The 20,095-nt window shown below is 40.4% G+C and overlaps 1 protein-coding gene across 9 annotated transcripts in view; it reads left to right on the forward strand.

The window, feature by feature from the left end:
* pxylp1 (2-phosphoxylose phosphatase 1) overlaps window positions 1-20,095 on the forward strand; it is a 209,704-nt gene that overhangs the window by 98,101 nt on the left and 91,508 nt on the right. Inside the window, exon 1 of one of the 9 annotated variants that reach the window (XM_068042125.1) lies at window positions 7,057-7,159. The exons of the other annotated variants lie outside the window; for them this stretch is intronic. The gene's annotated coding sequence lies outside the window, so the exon portion shown is untranslated. Of the gene's footprint in view, window positions 1-7,056; window positions 7,160-20,095 lie in introns of those variants that run through there. 9 annotated transcript variants of the gene reach the window in all.

A 20,095-nucleotide genomic window follows, 5' to 3' on the forward strand; every position in this document is an offset into this window, starting at 1 on the left:
TTTATCTACCATAATAACAGAATGCAGGACATAGAGTTGTAACTCATCTGGATCAAAGAGGGTTCAAATTGCACAAAAGCAGGAATGACCAGCCTGAGTAGGGCAAAGATTGAGACATAGAGACCTTCAGTAAGACGTTGCCTCAGTTATTTTACTTCGAGTCTTAGAATAGATGTAAGCAGAACCATTTCAGCTTTCTTCTCAGAAACAGTTTTTTTTTCTAGTGGTGAGAAAGAACATCCGAATTCATAACTCTCATCAGTGCAGACTGTTTCACATTTGTAACTGTGGACTCTACCCTAGAGCAACCATGGTCAGTTGTGAAATATATGCAGACCGTGTATGTAGGGGATCATTTTCACCTTCATCACATGGGTGGTAATCTGGTGGAGTAAATCTTCTGCCTATTGTAGAACCCGCATGGTGTTTATCTGATTGACCTCATTACAGCAGCTAATTGTTTCTAAACTAATCCCAGAATTTCCGCCTCCACAACATTATCTGGAAATCCATTCCACATGTTGATTTCTCTGAGGAGGTTCCTGATATCAGTCCTAAATTTGACTTTCACCAGTTTGAACTTACGACTCAATGTCCTACTGTCCTTAATGTTTAGGATTGACTTTTTCCACATTGTTTACTATTTTATATACCTCTATAAGATCATGACCCAATCGCCTTGTGAACCTTAAAAGCCCAGGTTTATCCAATTTTTCCTCATGGCATAGGCCTGTGAAAGTGGAGGTGTGCAATTTGCCTTTTCTCTAGCATATCTTTGGGCTTTAATGCCTCCTTTGCATCTTGATGATGAGAACCATGCACAGTACTCAAGTTGCAGTGCGGAATGTGTGATTGCCTTAACTAAATAAAAAAAGAGATGAATAATAAAGTCCAATGTGAAAAAAACGAAGCTATCGGACAAGAGGAGGAAGAGATTCTCAGGTTTCCTGAAACAGTCGGGTCTGTGGAAACAATGCAATAACAACTGTAAAGGTAAGTTTAAAGATTTGAGGGAAATTACTTAATTTTTTTTAACAAATGTTATGTATACAGCTTTATAATTTGCTAGGGCAGAAATAACAATTGCGACTGAAGAAAGTAAATCGAGCAACATTTAGCCCTGCAAATTATTTGGCAAAGAAAAGGGCTAGTGCCACCTGGTGGCCAGAAATAAATAGCAGTTTCTAAATTTGTGAGGAAGGGTTTGTTTGACCAGGAAGTACTAGGGTGGTGTCATGTTTCAGGATTTTTAATTACTTTGCCTTAGAAGGGGGCTGGTTATAATTTATTTAAAAATAATACTTTTTGAGTTGTGCACAAGGGTTCAGATTCATGGCTCAGCCACATGCTGGCAATGTGTATCAGAAATCTGACAAAGCGTCTAATTTTAGGGTTACCAAACCTCCAAGAGTAGGGTTGCCAACTCTAGTTCAGTGCATCCTGGAGGTTTATGAACATAGGAACAAGAGTAGGCTATTTACCCCCTCACACCTGTTCCACCATTCACTGAGCTCATGGCTGATCTGTGACCTAACTCCATATATCTGCCTTTGCCCCATATCCCTTAATACTTTTGGTTAACAAAAAATTATCAATCTCAGATTTAAAATTAACAATTGATCTAGCATCAATTGCTGTTTGTAGAAGTGAATTCCAAACTTCTACTAGCCTTGGTGTGTAGACGTTTTTCCTAATTTCACTCCTGAAAGGTCTGGCTCTAATTTTTAAGACTATTCCCCTAGTCCTAGACATCATAACCAGTGGGAATAGTTTCTCTCCGTTTACCCTATCTGTTCCCCTTAATATCTTAAGAAATTTGATCAAATCACCCGTTAAAGTTCTAAATTTCAGGGAATACAATCCTAGCTTGTTTAGTGGCTCCTTGTAATGTAAACCTTGAAATTCAGGTATCATTCCGGTAAATCTGCACTGCATTCCCTCCAAGCTTAATCTATCCTTTCTAAGGTGTGGTGTCCAGATTGCTCACAGTGTTCCAGTTGTATAGCTGAAGCATGACTTCTATCCCCTAGATATAAAGGCTAGAATTCCATTAGCCTCTTTTAATTATTTTTTGTATTTGTTCATGACATTTTAATGATCTATGTACCTGGACTGCCAAGGCATCTGGTCACATGATGCTTGCCCAGAGTTTACAAACATTATTGCATTTGCCTGACCTGTCATCTTCCAGCATCCATAAACTTAAGCTTATCCAAAACTCTGCTCCTGTATCTTAACATGCACCAAGTTCCTTTCACCTATCACCCCTGTGCTTGCTGACCTACATTAGCTCCTGGGTAAGTAATGCTTCGATTTTAAAATTCTCATCCTTGTTTTCAGATCTCTCAATGATCTCGCCCCTCCCTGTCTCTTTAATCTCCTGTAGCCCTACAATTTACCAAGATATCTGTGCTTCTCGAAATCTGGTCTCTTGCGCATCCCTGATTTTAATCGCTGTTCCATTGGTGGCCGTGCTGTCAACTGCCAAGTCCCTAAGTTATGGAATTCCTTCCCTTTCCCTTTTCTGCCTCTCTACCTCACTTTCCTTCTTTTAAGAGGGCCCTTTAAACCTACCTAAACTTTTGGTCATCTGACCTAATGTCTCTTTATGTGGCTCAACGTCAAATTTTGTTTGGTAATGTCTGTGAAGTACCTTGGGACATCTTATTACATTAACGACACTATATAAATTAATGTTGTTGTTATAAAGTTAGGTCACATATGCTAAACACTTTGCTCTAACCATTCCGTCTGAGAGGAAACTTTTGCACCCTGTTTCCCTGTGTTTGGAACTTGTAAAATATGTTAATTTGGCCAGTGAAGCATTAAACCTACATGAAAACTTATGTCGAAAAGGTCAGGTCAATTGAAAAACATGCATATTAAAATAACTTCTCATGGAACTATCTGAGGTTGTTTTGCTTGTAGCTTGAGGAAATAATCCATTAGAAAAAAAGTCTCTTGTCTGAGGTAGATTTGCAATTCAAGTGTGCTTGTGAAATTTCCCTGGCTACAGAACTAGCAGGTAACATTCCACAGGAATTGTTAGAAAAAGCAAATTTCCCAACCGTTTGCATAACAAAATTGCTGCTTCCAGAGAGAAATGGGTACAACCTATATTCAAAAAGTCTGTATTGCAAAGATATGGAAGGTGGGGGGAGAACTTATGTGTATTGAAAACTGTTAGCATTATGGGAGAAAGCACGTCCCTAGTTAGTGTAAATTTAAGGATGTGAAATGTTATACAAGTTTAAAAATTGGAGTATGGCATAAATATGTAGATATGTATCTGTGTAAAATTGTATAGTATTAAACATTAAATTTTTCACCTCTGCTCCATATTATGCTGTCTCAAATCAGTCCTCAGAATAGTTTGTGCAGACATTTAAACAACCATTTCCTTAAACAAATGCTACATACTACTCAGAGAAAACAACCTGGCCCTGCAACACTATGGCAAATTTTCTTCTCCTGGACAGGCAAACCTGCACTCTGTGACAGAACTGTTTTTAAAAGAGCTGCCAAAAACCTGTTTCAGCTTACTGAAGCCTGGCTTGGCCAATATAGTGGGAGTAAAAGAAGAACAGCAAAAAACTCAGTATGACCAGGATTGAGTGACGCATGTAGTATTGGTGGTCCTCCAACAAGCGGTGAGTGAAAAGTTGGAGAAAGGAAAGAAGTGGTTAGATTGATAATAAAGAAACTGAGACCTTTGACCTATTTGGTTCAGTTTGGAGAGAAGGCCTGCTGTGTGCATTTTGATTATTTGATTTTGTCAAATGAGGTCAAGAGTCCAGATGTGCATTGGAGGAAACAAAACATTTCTCACCAGTCAAAACAATGAAAGATGACAATTTACTCATTCTAGGATATTCCAGTTGAGTCAAATTAAGTTAGGTACAGAAAGAACTGATTCTGCAAAAATGTGAATGTAGCAGAAATGGTTAATGCCCTGGAAAGAAAAGGTTCAGTGCTTTTTCATCAGTTTTGCATCTCAAGTTTATGGTCGATTAAAAAAACTAAGGAACTTATGAAAAATTATTTTAAACAGTTGACACATCTCTCTGGTTTACCGCAATCACAGCCATCAGTGTGGTAACACCTAATTGAGAGTCTTCCTAAAACTGATTTGTCATCAGCATCCGAAGATACGAAAGACCTGAGAGTTTAAAAATTCAGAGAAAGACCAGACTTTGAGAGTAACAGTGGATTTACAAAGGGGGAAGAACACAACATGTTGATATGTAAAACTCAGTCAGGGCTAATGCCAACTTGTGGTTGGAGAGAAATAATTGTTTGCACTTGGGGAAGGAAGCAGTAGTTTGACTCTGAGGTGCTCGGGTGGCCTCAAGTAGAAAAACATGACAATACTAAAAGCCTTGTTGTTCAGAGCTGCTACTTTGCTGATCTGATCATGATGTTCAGATTCCTAACGGAAACAGTAAAAGATGCCAAGCTGCACGACGTCTTCAGCAACTCTGCAGACGGAGCGCAGCGTAGATACACCTGGTTAGGACCAGGCGAGTCTGCCTGTTCCAGGATTGACTTCCTGTTTGTGTCCCGTGCTTTCATGGTCCACCAACGTCAAGCCGGTGTTTTTTTTCTGACCACTGCCTCTTACTGGCTGACTGTCACTTACAGGACGACCAGCGGGTTGGCAGGGGGACATGGAAGCTGAATGTAACACAGCTGACTCCAGAGAACATTGAGGAACGCAAAAGTGATTACAAAGGTTGAAGAACCATGAAACCCCTCTTTGAGTCTCCAGTCCACAGGTGGGAAGTGATCAAGGTGAACATCAAGAGGTTCTTTATCCTCAAAGGTGTTCAGAAGGTGAGAGAGAGACAGAGGGAAATGTCCTGATGCTGGAAAAGAATGCAGAATCTGCTCCGACTGCAGTCAATGGGGGTCGAGGTCAAGGAGGATCCCTAAGAGGTGAAGAGCCAGCAGGCCTCGCTTTTGCCACGGAGGCCTCCAAGATCATCTTCTGCTCCGGAGTCCGCTCCGTTGAGCAGGATGAGACGTGCTCGCGTTTCTTCTTCCAAAAGGTACACAGAGCGAGCTCTGTGATCAGCAGCCTGAAGGAATAGGATGGCTCAGTGACATCATCGCAGTCTGACATACTAAGGATCAGCAAATCCTTTGATGCTGGGCTGTATGACGTGATGCCCATGGACAGCACGGCCTCCCACTTCTTCCTGTCATCTATCACGGAGATCTTAGATGACAGCACGCGGGAGAGTCTGGACAAACCGCTAACTCTGGATGAGCTGACAAAGGCCGTCAGGTCCTTCTAGACGAGTAAAACCCCCAAAGGTGATGGCTTGGCGGTTGAGTTGTATTCGACTCTGTGGGACTGGATCTGCCCAGACCTGCTGGAAGTGTACAAAAGTACGCTTCTGGCTGGCAGCATGTCAGAATCCATGAGGAAAGGCATCAGCAATCTCATCTACAAGCAGAAGGGGGAGAGGGCGGAAATCAGAATTGGCGGCCCATCTCACTGCTTAATGTAGACTACAACATTCTGTCCAAAGTCATCGCCAGTTGGGTGAAGTCTGCTCTGGAGTTGGTGATTCACCCCGACCAGACCTCTACTGTACCCGGCAGGAAGTGGGGCAGGACTAATTGTAACCAAAGTAGCTTTGGGAGTTGGTGGAGTTATTTAGATTCTTGACATGTTTCAGCACTGATAAAACTGAGCACTGAACTGATCTTTGAAAAATAGCTACAATACATTTAAGAACCTAGATATTAAAATATGCCTGCATTATATTCTATTGGTGCACTGCTGACTACAAAGTGAATTGTCTGTAACCCTCAGAGGCTCTTGGTGGCAATTTCACAGCAGACATAAAAGTAATAGAAGATTACAATTCTCCATTTTCTTTAGAATGTATTAGTACACACAAAATCAGCCCTTAAAAAGAGTATCTATGTAAAAAAGCATCACCTACAATAAATCATTACATCATACCCGATAGTAATTGTATTATGTATTATGCATTATGTACAGCATGCAACAGTTAGTCATTCCAAGGAGTTGTTGGGGCATTGAGGGACATTGTCATGTTTATTCCCATTTGAATATCGCAGTGAATTCTGTGAAACTGAAGTTTGTGTTATATATATAATCCAAGACAGCAATAAATGTGTTTATGAAGCTGAGTTGCTTGAAAAAAGATAGTATTGTTTTATGCCAAATTAAAATGTTATATGCAGTTGGTGTTAATAGCCTAGCTGGTTCTAGTAAAGTGATATAACCAAGTCTTTAATCCTGTAATTAAAAACAAGAAATGCTGTAAATACTCAGCAGGTCTGGCAGCATCTGTGGAGAGAGAAGCAGAGTTAATGTTTCAGATCAGTGACCCGTCATCAAAACTGTATCTTTTTTGCTTAAATTTTTACTGAACTTGCATTTATATGCTGCATCTGAAAGTTGCCATGTAATAAATTGCTATTATAGGTAAACAAAGCAACCATCCTGTATCGGAAAGTCCCCCTGTAAGTTGAATGAATAGTTAGGTTCTTTGGGTTGTGTTAGGTGAGGGTGTAACATTGATCAAGACAACAGAGAACTCCCTGCACTTCTTTCATTAATGCTATGTCACTTAATCTTGACCTGCCTTGTACACGCCCTCCCACATTCTCTTGATCTGCAAGCTTCGCCATGGGAGATGTACTTATATTTTTAAAGACATCACTATTCTAGTTAGGACTCTCCTTTGCAGCTGATGAACCCACAGAGAAACCTTCTAAACCAGTGCAATGTAAATACAATGACCCACATGTTTCTACCAGAATTACAACAGGAATAGTCATTGGAATGCTAAAGTGAAGACTGTGCTGTTTGGATGATTCACGTGGAGTGCTGCTTTACAGCATTGTTAAGATCATCAGAACGTTCTGATGAAAGGACTCAGACCTGAAACGTTAACTCTGTTTCTCTCTCCACAGATGCTGCCATATGTGTTGAGTATTTCCAACATTTTCCCTTTTTATTTCCAATTTCCAGATCCGCAGTATTTTGCTTTTGACAGACTGGTGCCTGATTTTGTAATATAAAGAGGAGTAAGCATGTAGCAGGAGGAGATCCATGGGCCATTAGTATCAGAGGACAAGGAGAAGAAATGGAGGAAACAGAGATGCAGCCATGAAAAAGGTGCAGTGTGCACTAATCAAAAATAGCTTTCAGTAATTCCCAGATTCAGTTCCTATACAAGTATTGCAAATGAATGAAAACCTACACTGTAGTCCCAGTTTTTCAATAGCAGCAAAATCAGGGCTGTACACACACGTAGCATAGTCTTCATTAGAATAAACTCCCTTTGCATGAAAAATATACAGGGAGTTGCAAAATATGGTCAGCTCTTAAAGGCTACTGGTCCATAATGGAGAGACAGCTTTTGACTCTACAAACAAAGCAATGTGGAAAAAACTGCCCTATTCACTTAGAACACCTTAGACGTCCTTTTACAGGAGCTGCAGCAAAGGAAAGTACCTCTTTTTGGAGGAGAAGCCCACCCTCCTATGATGACTGAAGTATAAGCTGCATGTGTGGTGATGGCAGAAAGAGGCAATTCAGCTTCCCAATTTCATTCTACCTGGAAGCTGATGAAGAAGAAGTTTTCCAATATCTGGATACATGCAAGATAAATGCACCCTGCTTTGCATGTATGCTTACTTGATTCTAATGGAAGAGTTTCACTTCTACACCTTAAGGTAGAGAGCATGCAGAGAACATTTACCTGATTTCATTGCATTCTTGCTTGAAGCCGAGGCGACAGTTGTGGTAAGGCATTGTGATCCCTTGACTATAGCAATCCTAAGTTCTGCTTGCACAGGATACTGGCTGATAACTCATTTGCAAAGTAGCTGCCCCATTAGGGAGGTGATCTGGACAAAGGGGCGCTGTTTGTCAGTTTAGATAGTTTCTACGATCTATGTTAATGTGTTCTGCTTGCCAGTCAAGGTTGCAGACAACTATAAGGAGAGCATGAGAATAGTGTAGGATAAGCCATTAAGCAGCTCACTGCATGAGGAAATAGCTCTTTTCTTTTTCAGAAGAGAAGCTGTGGAAGGATTGGCAAAGGCAAGGTTGAAAACACAGTGCCACCTTTCAGCAAGTATCCTCCAGTTGCTATGATTCTTCATATCCTAGTTTGTTTTCTTAAACTCAACAATGGGATTTGCTAGCTAAGCAGCAGCATGACGCACAAAATAGTTTATGATCTTGTCTTTCTTTGAAGGCATTGTTTTGGGTATGCATTGAAACTCAGTTTTGTTTTCTCATCCTGTAGATTTCTTTCAAGATGAGGTGGCTCTATAGGTCATGGCAAATCACAACACTCCCTCACCCACAGCATCAGCACAAATACTATTAACCAGAAACATGTACTCAGTGAGTTTCGGAAAGGGGCACTGGGTAAATGACAATTCACAAGTCAAAAGAAACAAGTGGAAGTGATAGCAGAGGAAGGAGCTAGATCTGGACAAGCTTCTAACCCATACTACATGTCAACTGTATAGGCAATGAATTGGCATCCTATGGGGCCTGAGTTCAAATAAGACTTGTTACAGGACCATAAGGCATTTGCTATTATCTTTGAGGCAGCTGAGTTGGCTGCTGAAGGTGCATCTCAAAGATAATTGCAATCCTGTGGAAAGACTTTACAGAAATGCAGAACACCATGGAACGAGGGTCAATCTTTACAAACAAGTGAACAATTTTCACAGACCTGTGCAGGGAAGCCTCAATTAGAGAAGCATTGATTACTATTCTTTCTGAAATACTGTGCCTGGTGCCCAATTAGAGCATGAACATCCTGCTATGAGAAGCTGTCATAGCCAGGCAGTTAGTTGGAAAGAGCAGTGATAGTGGGCTTTACCCATACTGGAGACATCCTATAGCTGCTCTGAGGCACAGAGTGGGTCATCCAGCTGGGATTCCCAGTACCAAGGGTGTGGCAGAAATCTGATAATGCAGTTTCTTTCCAATGTGGCTGAACCTCTTCCCACTCCAGCCTAATCTCTGACAGGATTGCAGAAGTCCCTGAGAGCAGCAAGCACTGGCATCCCTTAGTTGTTGCATATGACTCCTGTTATTTAAAGGACATTGCATGTCTCTACACCCAGATGTTCAAAACTGCATCCATCCTAACAAGGCCATGCCACCTAACGTCAAACTGCCATCACAGTTGCTTCTCCAACTCATGAAACACAGTCACTGCCTCAGTTATGGACAAGTACAACTTCTACTGTCATCTTGTCATCTGTTACTAAGATGGCCCTTCCTAAAAGAGACATCTGCACAATAAAACAAAGTGCTCAAAATTCATTATTTATGGAAGCCCTGTTGTGTCTACCTTGGTGAGCCTATAAAATGGATTTTGGCATTTGTTCATAAGTTCCCTGATTTTAAAAAAACGCTGATTAGCATTACATTGGAGGTTTCCAAGGCAGGAAAGTTCATCACTGGTTGGGTACTATGTGTGTACTTTCTCATACATCCATGCATTCTTATACTTTTCCTCTCATTTCACTTCATTTCTCTATGTTTGTCCCTCCATTTTTTGGCATTGCTTCTGGGCACTGAATCCTTTATATTAAAAAAAAGCTGATACATTTAGCACTCTGTCTCACGCGTTCAACTTTAAGAAGGACTGCAAGAAATTCTGAATTTGATTAACTTGATTAATGAGTTCCTTTAGAAAATAAACACTCTGGAAGCTGTATATGTCTTGAGCCTTTCTAAATGCAGGGTATTGTATTTGGTAGAAATATTCTGTAGTTTTATTTGAGTGTTCATTCAGTAAATTAGATAATTTGATAGCTCTTTGTGTTTGAGGACTTTCACTAGAATTTGGGCTTACATTTTCTTATGGATGAGTGGCAAAACAACTTTTGTGCAGTGTTTGAAAGCCCCATTTTTAGATACTTAGGTATTCTGTGGAGGTATATAGTACTTGCATGCAGATGGAGTGGATGAACACCGAGGGACAAAGAGAAATGAGTTAGATGTTAGTGTAAAGCTGCATGCACAACGTTTTCTCAGTAAAAATGTATTCAGTTGTGTGGTTTTCAGTTCAGTATCACTGGTAACAATTTCAAAAAAAGTCAGTAAAGTGACCAATGTGCTGTATGCTCACTATTGAATGTTTTCATCACTTTTTCTTTTCATTCAAATGTTTCTCCCTTCTATCTGATTCCTGCTGGACTACAGTTCCATAGTTCCTTGCAGTTCTCCATTATCTCATCTAAGTGACCATTCTTCATGTGAGTCCAGACACTGAGTACCTGCAAGATGTTCAATCATGGAGTGCATCATGACCCAGTCTGATCTTGTATTCACTTTACACCTCCCCCATTACCAAAATATAGTAATCCAGTTCCCCAGCTGTTGCAGTTGATCAGCACAAGCCAGGAACTGAACCTAGGAACCTCCAGTCTATATGGTTTAGCACAAAATAAGATGTTGTCTTTACACAGTAGGAGCCCACAGTTTTGTTTTATTATGTTTCTGTGTAGAGGAGCAATGTCGGACAGTATATAGGACCATGAGTACTGAAGCACTGTACTTACACAATTTTGAATAAATATTCAACGTGCCTTTTTAAAAAAATCTATAGTTTGCCCTTCACCATAAAAATGTCCACTCCTCTGCTACCTTATGCTGCGGTATAGTTCCATAGGTGTCAGTCACCCTCTAGTGCCTTGCAGCAATGGGAATTCTTTATATTTGAACCTAGTCAGTGAGCATTGGCAGTCTACTTGACAGAAGGCATCACAACTGAGTACAATCCTGTCCTTACCTGACCTCAACAAGGATACACTTTCCAGTTGAAGCCATCTGATTTTCTTTCTCCCTTCCTTCACCCGGGGAAACATAGATCTGTTTTAGTAGCCCCACTGCCACCTTGTCTGACATCAGTTAACTCAAGAATCAACTCCTCAGTCTGTGTGGCTCGGCTTGTTTCTCAACTGGGACATTGGTGGAGCTGAAAATGTCTTTCATATGTATTTATATGCACTAACTTACTTTTTTTATTCATTCATGAGATGTGGGTGTCTCTGGCTAGGCCAGCATTTATTGCCCATCCCTAATTGCCCTTGAGAAGGTGGTGGTGAGCTGTCTTCTTGAACCACTGCAGTCCATGTGAGGTAGGTACACCCACAGTGCTGTTAGGAAGGGAGTTCCAGGATTTTGACCCAGCAACAGTGAGCGAACAGCAATATAGTTCCAAGTCAGGATGGTGTGTGATTTGGAGGGGAACTTGCAGGTGGTGATGTTCCCATGCATTTGTTGCCCTTGTCCTTCTAGTTGGCAGAGGTCGCGGGCTTGGAAGGTGCTGTCTAAGGAGCCTTGGTTGTTGCTGCAGTGCATCTTGCAGATGGTACACACTGCTGCCACTGTGTGTCAGTGGTGGAGGGAGTGAATGTTTGTGGATGGGGTACCAATCAAGCGGGCTGCTTTGTCCTGGGTGGTGTCGAGCTTCTTGAGTGTTGTTGGAGCTGCACCCATCCAGGCAAGTGGAGAGTATTCCATCACACCCCTGACTTCTGCCTTGTAGATGGTGGACAGGCTTTGAGGAGTCAAAAGGTGAGTTACTCACTGCAGGATTCCTAGCCTCTGACCTGCTCTTGTAGCCACGGTATTTAAATGGTTACTCCAGTTCAGATTTTGGTCAATAGTAACCCCCAGGATGTTGATAGTGGGGAGATTCAGCGATGGTAATGCCATTGAATGTCAAGGGGAGATGGTTAGGTTCTCTCTTGTTGGAGATGGTCATTGTCTGGCACTTGTGTGGCATGAAATGTTACTTGCTATGAATGTTACTTTCTATGGCATCAAGCAGCACAGCAAAGACATACAATCTGTTCCTTCACCGTAGCAATATTGTTGGAATTCAAAGAAGCAACCAAAGTTCATTGATTTGTAACAATATGCATGTCTGTTAGGAAGTCTGATTGCAATTCTTCTGCAGTGCAAATTGAATAAAGTTTATTGTTCTCCTGGAAAAGCTGCAGTAAATTCCCATAATAGCTTAATGAGTTTATTTAGTGTGCAGCTGAGCTGAACAGATTGCAAGGCCACAAATTCAGTCCCTAGTCTTTGCTGCCTTATCTGATCTAACTGAGTTGCTGGTGGGAGTCTGAGAATTGACCTCAGTACTTATGGATGATAGGAGAAATCAGTTAGAGTTCTGATCGCTATTCAATGGATGTTGGGTGAGGTCAGGAATGATGTTAGTTGTGATGTTTTCTCTCGGTTGAATGGCATGTGAACGCTGGCATTTACATAAATAATGGGCACATAGGTGAGGTACTGGAGACAAATGGATGACTGAGGTAATTCTAACTCAGTAAAAACAGGAAAAAGTAGTACTGAAAAGGTCTTTTATTTTACAGTACCTCTGCCAACTGCAGCTCAGTCTTTTGCAACAACACTGTGTGGTAAGGGAGACTTTGCCACAGCCTTCTTAATGCTGAGACCTGCCTAAAGAGGTAACTTTCTGTGGTTGTACTTGAAGCAATTCTATGAAGCAGGTTATAGAATTCCAGTGTTCTGCCTCTGGCAATCTAGAATACACTGGATCCATTAAAAATATCAGCAAAATGGAGGTTGGAACAGGTATCTCTGAATATAGTGCATGGAGCATATGTTGCATGGAGAAATCAAAGGGTGGTAACAGTAATGTTGGCACTAGAAAGTGCAAATATAACAATCAAGCCTTTCATCTGTTTTTGAGAAAAACATTTCCACATTTCCTAAATGCAGGGAGTAGAGGATGTATTCACATAAACAGTGTATTATTTATGTTCATTGAAAACATATGGTGAAACCCAATTAAGTATAGAGCAGAGTTTTCCACAGACCTCCAACTCTGTTAATACTAAACATCTTACAAAAGTGTTGATGTAGAGAATTTTCAGATAGCCTGCTTACAACAGGACACATTTAGATACATCATTGAAAGGAAATTGGGACTTTAAACCATCAATAAAAATGGCCACCACCACCTCCTCAGAGCAGGTAGGGGTGTCATGCATTGTATTTCCCATTATTACTGCCATAGCAACACAAGAGATACCAGCATGTTACAGGTGTCAAGTGTTACTATGGCATTTATGTTTTTCAAAACCTGCTCCACGAGTGTAATCAATTATAGGGCTCGCTGAAATTCAATAATGTTTGAAAAATTCAGCCTCCTGTTCACCCACCAGCACCACTAAGACTGGCTTCCTGATACAAGTGGGAAACTCACTGGAAGCCTGTCAGAGAAATTAAACTGGATCAGTGTTGGCCAAATCAGGCAGATGCAATGTTTCTGCCAAGATTTTACAAAGCAGAAGTCCTGCTTAATAGACTTTCCTACCAAATATTGACATAGTTCTTGATGAACATATGTGAAACATTTGAGGTAACCTACAATAGTAATCAGAGATTCAATCTCTTATTTACATGGCCAAAAGCTGCGTGCTCCATTGAGTAAAGGAAAGTGGAAAAATCATGCATAGTACACAGAATAGTTCTTGAGGCAAAACCCAATTTGTGCTAAAACAGCAGTATCATAAATATAGGGCCAATATTACTGCTACATTATAACTGCCAATTTGCCTTGTGACAACCTGTAAATTTAACCTAATAAATCCTAAGAAAGGTAACAAAATTAAGGATATCATGAATAAAGTAAAGTTTTCATCGAATACATCAGCTTTTATAGCTTTCGAAACAATTTGTTTAATTTAGTTTTTTTTTAAAGGAGAATGAATTCTTTGTAATTTGCAGCTGCTGGTGTAATTTCCCACCATTGCCCCTCCCCTCCCACCCCCCCACCCCGACCTTGAATTTTCAGTCCCTAGATCCAAATCTGCAGTTTAAATATTAAAATGAAGTAAATTTTAAATACTTTATATTTTCAATGCCATTTTTATCATTCTAACTTCCTGTTCACTGTTGTGGATGCATAGTAGGAAGGGACTGAGAGAGTCAAGAGACCTGAGCTAAGAGGAAACAAGGTTTAAGGTCAGTGTTAGTACAGTCCCAGCAACACTGTAGCATGTGCAGTACATCAGATGTGGAATTTCTCTTGTTCCTTGGTCGTATTAATAGACTGGTACCAGAGCACTATGCTCTATTTATTTGAATATGTGGAAACATCTGTTGTATAGACAAGATGGAATCATTAAAAGAAAAGGCTGTTGTCATGGCACTTGAGAGTTTTGTCAAGTTACTAAGCTGTTTCATAAACTGCTGTCAGCACCTTCTGTGTTGGCTACTAAGGAAAGTTTAGGCAGGATCAGACTCTATTTGCTGTAATGAAAACTTTTCAAATGCATTCCTGCCCCTCGCTCACTAATACAAGGAGATAGCTGCAAGGGCTGTGCCAACTTGTGTGGGTGTGTATGTGTGGAAGTGCATGACTTCTGTTGATTGTAGAAATGTTCTGCATGACACTTATACCTCCCCAACTGTTTAATGCACGTAGAAAGGTATGAGCTTGAACTCCCAGCCTGTACTGAGTTAACAGATCTTAGATGGCCTGTGGCAGGCATGCTTCAATAGCCTTCAAGCTCTGGGTATGGGAGGGACAGCATTCTCAATTAGATCACTGTCCAGTTACTGCTGTCTGATGGAGGACTGATATATGGACATTAGGTGAGGGCAGGGTTCAGCTATACTGTGATGCCCCTCCTCAAATCATGAAACAGCATGGTAATATTCACTATCGAGTCTTATCTTTGAAGAGAAGCACTTAGGTGAAATATTGGAGGGTGCCCATGAAATACTTTTCAGGACAGTGAGGAAATAAAAAAAATTGACAGTCAAAATTGGTAAGAAAAATGTTGAGCTAAAGTGACACAGAATACAGACAATGTAAATGTATTGAGCTATTTTATTCTTAAGAATGACATGCATCAAAAATGTCACTTTTTAAAATCCAGAATGAATAGTTGCCATGCTTAATGACTGATATCTGGGAAGATTATAAATGGCACATGGCTGAGATTGGGCATTCACAGTGAGGTGAACTGTAGCAATCTATCAATCATGATGCAAGAAAGATAATGGCATTTGAAATCAAGGGACAAATAAAACCCAAAGGATCAATCATTGCACAAAGTTCAGTTCTGGGATCTTCTGCCATTTTTTCTTAGAGCTTTAAATCTTAGGATCGTCCTTAGATGGTTTATTGAAATATATGGTCCCAGGGTAGCAGTGTTCACATGATCTCTGTATACTATTGTCCTCCATTTATGTTTGTTGGTTGCTGTTGTTTCTTTAAAACTTTCACCATTACGAGGTAACCAGCGACCTGGTAGCATGCTGCAGACTCACAAAAATATGAGTTTCTAGTTTTAGATTTCTGATCTTGGTGGCAGGTGATTGGCATGTCTGTTTTTGATGACATTCCTTTAATATAAAACTAGTTCCTGTGGCTTCTTTCTGAACCCTTTTTGAGCACACCAATTTCCTTTCAACAACAATAACAACCTGCATTTATACAGTATTTTTCATGTAGAATAATATCCCAACATACTTCACAGAGATGTGAGGAAATGGACACTGAGCCAAAGAAGAAGTGGTTAGGAGGGCTGACCAAAATATTGGTCAAAGAGCTGGGCTTTAAGAAAGATCTTAAAGGAGTGATTTAAACACAAAGGAGAGTTTTAACTTTGAGGTTTTATGGAACCAGGAGCTAATATAGGCCAGCGAGGATGGGTGTGGGTGGGCAGTTATAATTGTTGTGGGATAGGATTTGAGCAGCAGAATTTTGGATGAGCTGGTGTTTATGGATGCTGGAAGACGGGATGCCACCGAGGAGTGCGAGGTTAGTTGAAGCTGGTGACAAATGAAAAAATTAAGGTTTCAGTGGCAGATGGGCTGAGGAGCTGGTGGATATAGGCAGATTTTGTGATGGAGAAGATATGAGGTCTAAAGTTAAACTTGGGGTTGAATAGGACCTTGAGGTTCCAAACAATCTACTTCAGCATGAGACATTTTCCAGGAAGGGGGGCAAACTTGTCGTGTGGGTATGGAGTTTGTGCTGAGGCCTAAAGACAATGAAAGAAAGAAAGACTCACATTTATTTTGTGCTTTTATGACCTCAGGATGTCCCAAAGTGCAAAGCACTTTTGAAATGTAGTCACTTGTTGTAATGTAGGAAACACAGCAGCCAATTTGCACTTAGCAAGCTGCCACAAACACCAAAATGATAAAGCCAGGATAGTCTATTTTGTGATGTGGATTGATGAATAAATATTGGTCAAGACACCAAGAATAACTCCCCTGCTCTTCTTCAAAAACGTGACATTTGATCTTTTATCTGAGAGAGCAGACAGAGCTTTGGTTTAACGGCTCATCCAAAGTACAGCGCCTTAAACAGTACAGCACTCACTCAGTACAGCACTGGAATGTCAGCCTCGATTTTTGTGCTGAAGTCTCTGGAATGGGACTTGAACCCACAACCTTCTGACTCAGGAGTGCTACCAACTGAGCCATTATCTGATTGTGAAGTGATGTATGACTTTAACCTCTTATAGAGACTAAACCAAATCAGGTGTACAGCCCCATGAATCTCCTTTAATTAAGTTCAAACCAGACAAATTCTTATAGATACTTATTTGGGTCCAAAGAACTGAAATAGTCTTCCCTCAAAGAAAGAAAACTAACAGAGAATATTACCATCTTTTGGATAGCCTATTTTTAAAGTCATGAATATCCCAGATATTATAAGGGTCTGGGAAACTCTCTTCAATACGTATCTCTCCACTTAGAGACACAGAGAGCGTGTTCTTGTAGTTGTATACAGAATACTACATGAGACGAGTTATTAACTTTTATATATTTATTAAAGAATTGAAGATGCAATACACTTTTAAGTGGATAAGTATATCACAATATCAAATATTACTAAGAGATGTAACACATAATCTTATTTCTAAAATAGAATCCAAAAATTTAACCTTGCTAATGTTACAGCAAAATATCTTAGAATATCCATCAAGATTTAAAGTAAACTTTTACCTTAAATTGCCCGAGTAAACCAGAGGGTGAGAAGTATTGTTGAGGAATTCAACACTTCTAATTTTTGCTTCAGAAACTCTCATGTTTATACTGTTTCTGAGGTATCATCTGACCGTTTAGCATATAGGTGTTACCTTTTTGTGTGTGTTTTTCATGTTTTCAAGATCCATATATGGGAATATCATTAACTATCATCTCCACTTAATGTTTTGCTGGAATTCCCCTGCTCTTGAAGTTGTGAGCATTTATCTGGTCAAAATGTTTATAGTTGGCTTTACTTGACATCTGTGTTTGTAAGCACTTTTCTAATTTATTATTTTATTATATATAATTGTCTTTTTATGGTAGCTTGCACTCTCTTTGTGGGTCAATCTGCCTACATTTACCAACACTATCAATTAATTAAATTTATGGCTACCTCTTACTGATGTCACACAGGATATTTCAATGTGTGTTTATCCTCCAAGTCCCTGGCAACAGAAATGCTGAAATGGATTTCCCAACATAAAAGCTGTTTCTGGTTCACATTCTATTGTTTTAGGGACCTTGACAGACCTTGGAATTTTTAACTCTACTTTCTGAAAGGGGAGCTTCAGTGGGTCTTGAAAACTGACCATTTATTCAATCTCTAATTCTAAAAGATACAATATATTAACTATATCTAAATTCTACCTAATTAAGCCTATTATGTTTCATCACAATTGGTGCCATCATCTGTAAAGTGGGGATTTTGAAAATCTGAAGCCATTAAAATGATATGGTTATCATTTCTAATACATTTTATCTTTAGTAAATGATAAGTTTTTGAGTCCAAACTAAAGAACTGGCAACATTCTTGGATTCAGAACAAAACAGTGCCCACGAGTTTTAATTAATACGTGCTACACTGTAAATCTTAAAAACATGGGGAAGAGGATATTGCGGCTGTACATACTTAGATTACTGTGTTTCTCTGTTCAATCAAAAAAAGCTAAATGATTCAATGATAATCAGTCTGTTACCTTTATTTAAAAGAGAAGAGAGGGAGAAGCCAGGAAACTACAGCTTCTCAGTTTAACATCAGTTGTGGGAAGCATTCAAAGTATGAACTGATCAAAGAGAGTCAGCATGGATTATGAAGGGTAGGTCATGTTTGACTAATCGAGTGAATTTTTTGAGGGGGCCACTAACATGGTGGACAGGGAGTGTCTATGGAGGTTGTCTATATAGATTCCGAAAGGAATTTGATAGTGTTTTGCACAAGAAATTATTAGCAAAGATGAGAGTACATGGAATTGGGCGTAACCTTGTGACAAGTTGTGGATTAGTAATTGATTGGGAGGTAGGAGACAGAGATTATGGATAAAGGGAGTGAACTATAATTGGTGAGATGAGACAAGTGGCCTTCCCTAGGGATCTGTACCTGGCCTCAGCTTTTCAACATATGTATCAATTACTAGGATGAAGGACTAGAGAGTTGTGTATCTAGGTTTGCAGATGACTTGAAGATAGGAATCACAGTTGCCACAAAATTTGGGTCTGTAGCGCCTATATTATTGGTGCTACAGCTGCCATTTCATGTCCCAAAATGACGTCTGTGCCACTTGCAAACACTCAGATACGGGCCATGTCATGTGCCATTTTGAATAGTCAGTAGCACAGGTGCTAGGAGTGTGTGCCAGAAGTATGCAGAGTAGACAAATCATGACATCAGTCATAAGATCATAAGAAATAGGAGCAGGAGTAGGCTATTCAGCCTCTTGAGCCTGCTCCAGCATTCAATAAGGTCATGGCTGATCTGATTGTGATTTTAACTCCATTTTCCTGTCTGCATCCCCCGATCCCCCACCCCGTGACCCCTGACTCCCTCGTAGATCAAAAATCTGTCTAAACTCAGCCTTGAATATCGTAACATAGAAACATAGAAAATAGGAGCAGGAGTAGGCCGTTTGGCCCTTCGAGCCTGCTCCGCCATTCATTATGATCATGGCTGATCATCCAACTCAGTAGCCTGTTCCGGCTTTCGCCGCATTCCCTTTGATCCCTTTAGGCCCAAGAGCTATATCTAATTCCTTCTTGAAAACATTCAATGTTTTGGCCTCAACTGCTTTCTGTGGTAGTGAATTCCACATGCTCACCACTCTCTGGGTGAAGAAATTTCTCAGTCCTGAAAAGTTTACCCCGTATCCTTAGATTATGACCCCTGGTTCTGGATTCCCCCACCATTGCGAACATCCTTCCTGCATCTACCCTGTCAAGTCCTGTTAGAATTTTATAGGTTTCTATGAGATCCCCCCTCACTCTTCTGAACTCCAGCAAATATAATCCTAACCGACTCAATCTCTCCTCATATGTCAGTCCTGCCATCCCAGGAATCAGTCTGGTAAACCTTCGCTGCACTCCCTCTATAGCAAGGACATCCTTCCTCAGATAAGGAGACCAAAACTGCACACAACCAAAACTGCACACATATATTCAATGACCCAACCTCCACTGTTCTCTCGGGAAGAGAATTCCAAAGACTAATGACCCTCTGAGTCAAGAAATTCCTACTTGTCTTCATCCTAAATGGAAGACACTTTTTTTGAAGCAGTGCCCCCTAGTTGTAGACTCCTCAGTGAAGTGAAACAACCTCTCAGCACCTACCTTGTCAAGCCTCCTCAGAATCTTATATGTTCCAATAAGATCACCTCTTATTCTTCTAAATTCCAGTGAGTATATGCTCAACCTGCTCAGTCTTTCCTCATAACACAACCCCTTCATCCCAAAAATCAGCCTAGTGAACCTTATCTGAACTGCTCCCAATGCAAGTATATCCCTCCCTAAATAAGGGGACCAAAACTGTACACAGTACTCTAGGTGTGGTCTCACGAAATCAACATGTAATGCTGATTTGACCCTAGTGATGCCATTTTCGACCTCAACGCTCCAGCTAACACCCTCTCTTGATCTCTCAGCAGTAGGAAGGTGCCTCCAACAGCACTATTTAAAGGGATTATCAACCTTTCTCAGTACCTTGCTCTATGGCAGCCAGGCCTGGACAACGTATGTCAGCCAAGAGCGACGTCTCAATTCATTCCATCTTCGCTG

The sequence above is a fragment of the Heterodontus francisci genome, chromosome 11 (genome assembly GCF_036365525.1).
Source record: "Heterodontus francisci isolate sHetFra1 chromosome 11, sHetFra1.hap1, whole genome shotgun sequence".
Classification (NCBI taxonomy): domain Eukaryota; kingdom Metazoa; phylum Chordata; class Chondrichthyes; order Heterodontiformes; family Heterodontidae; genus Heterodontus; species Heterodontus francisci.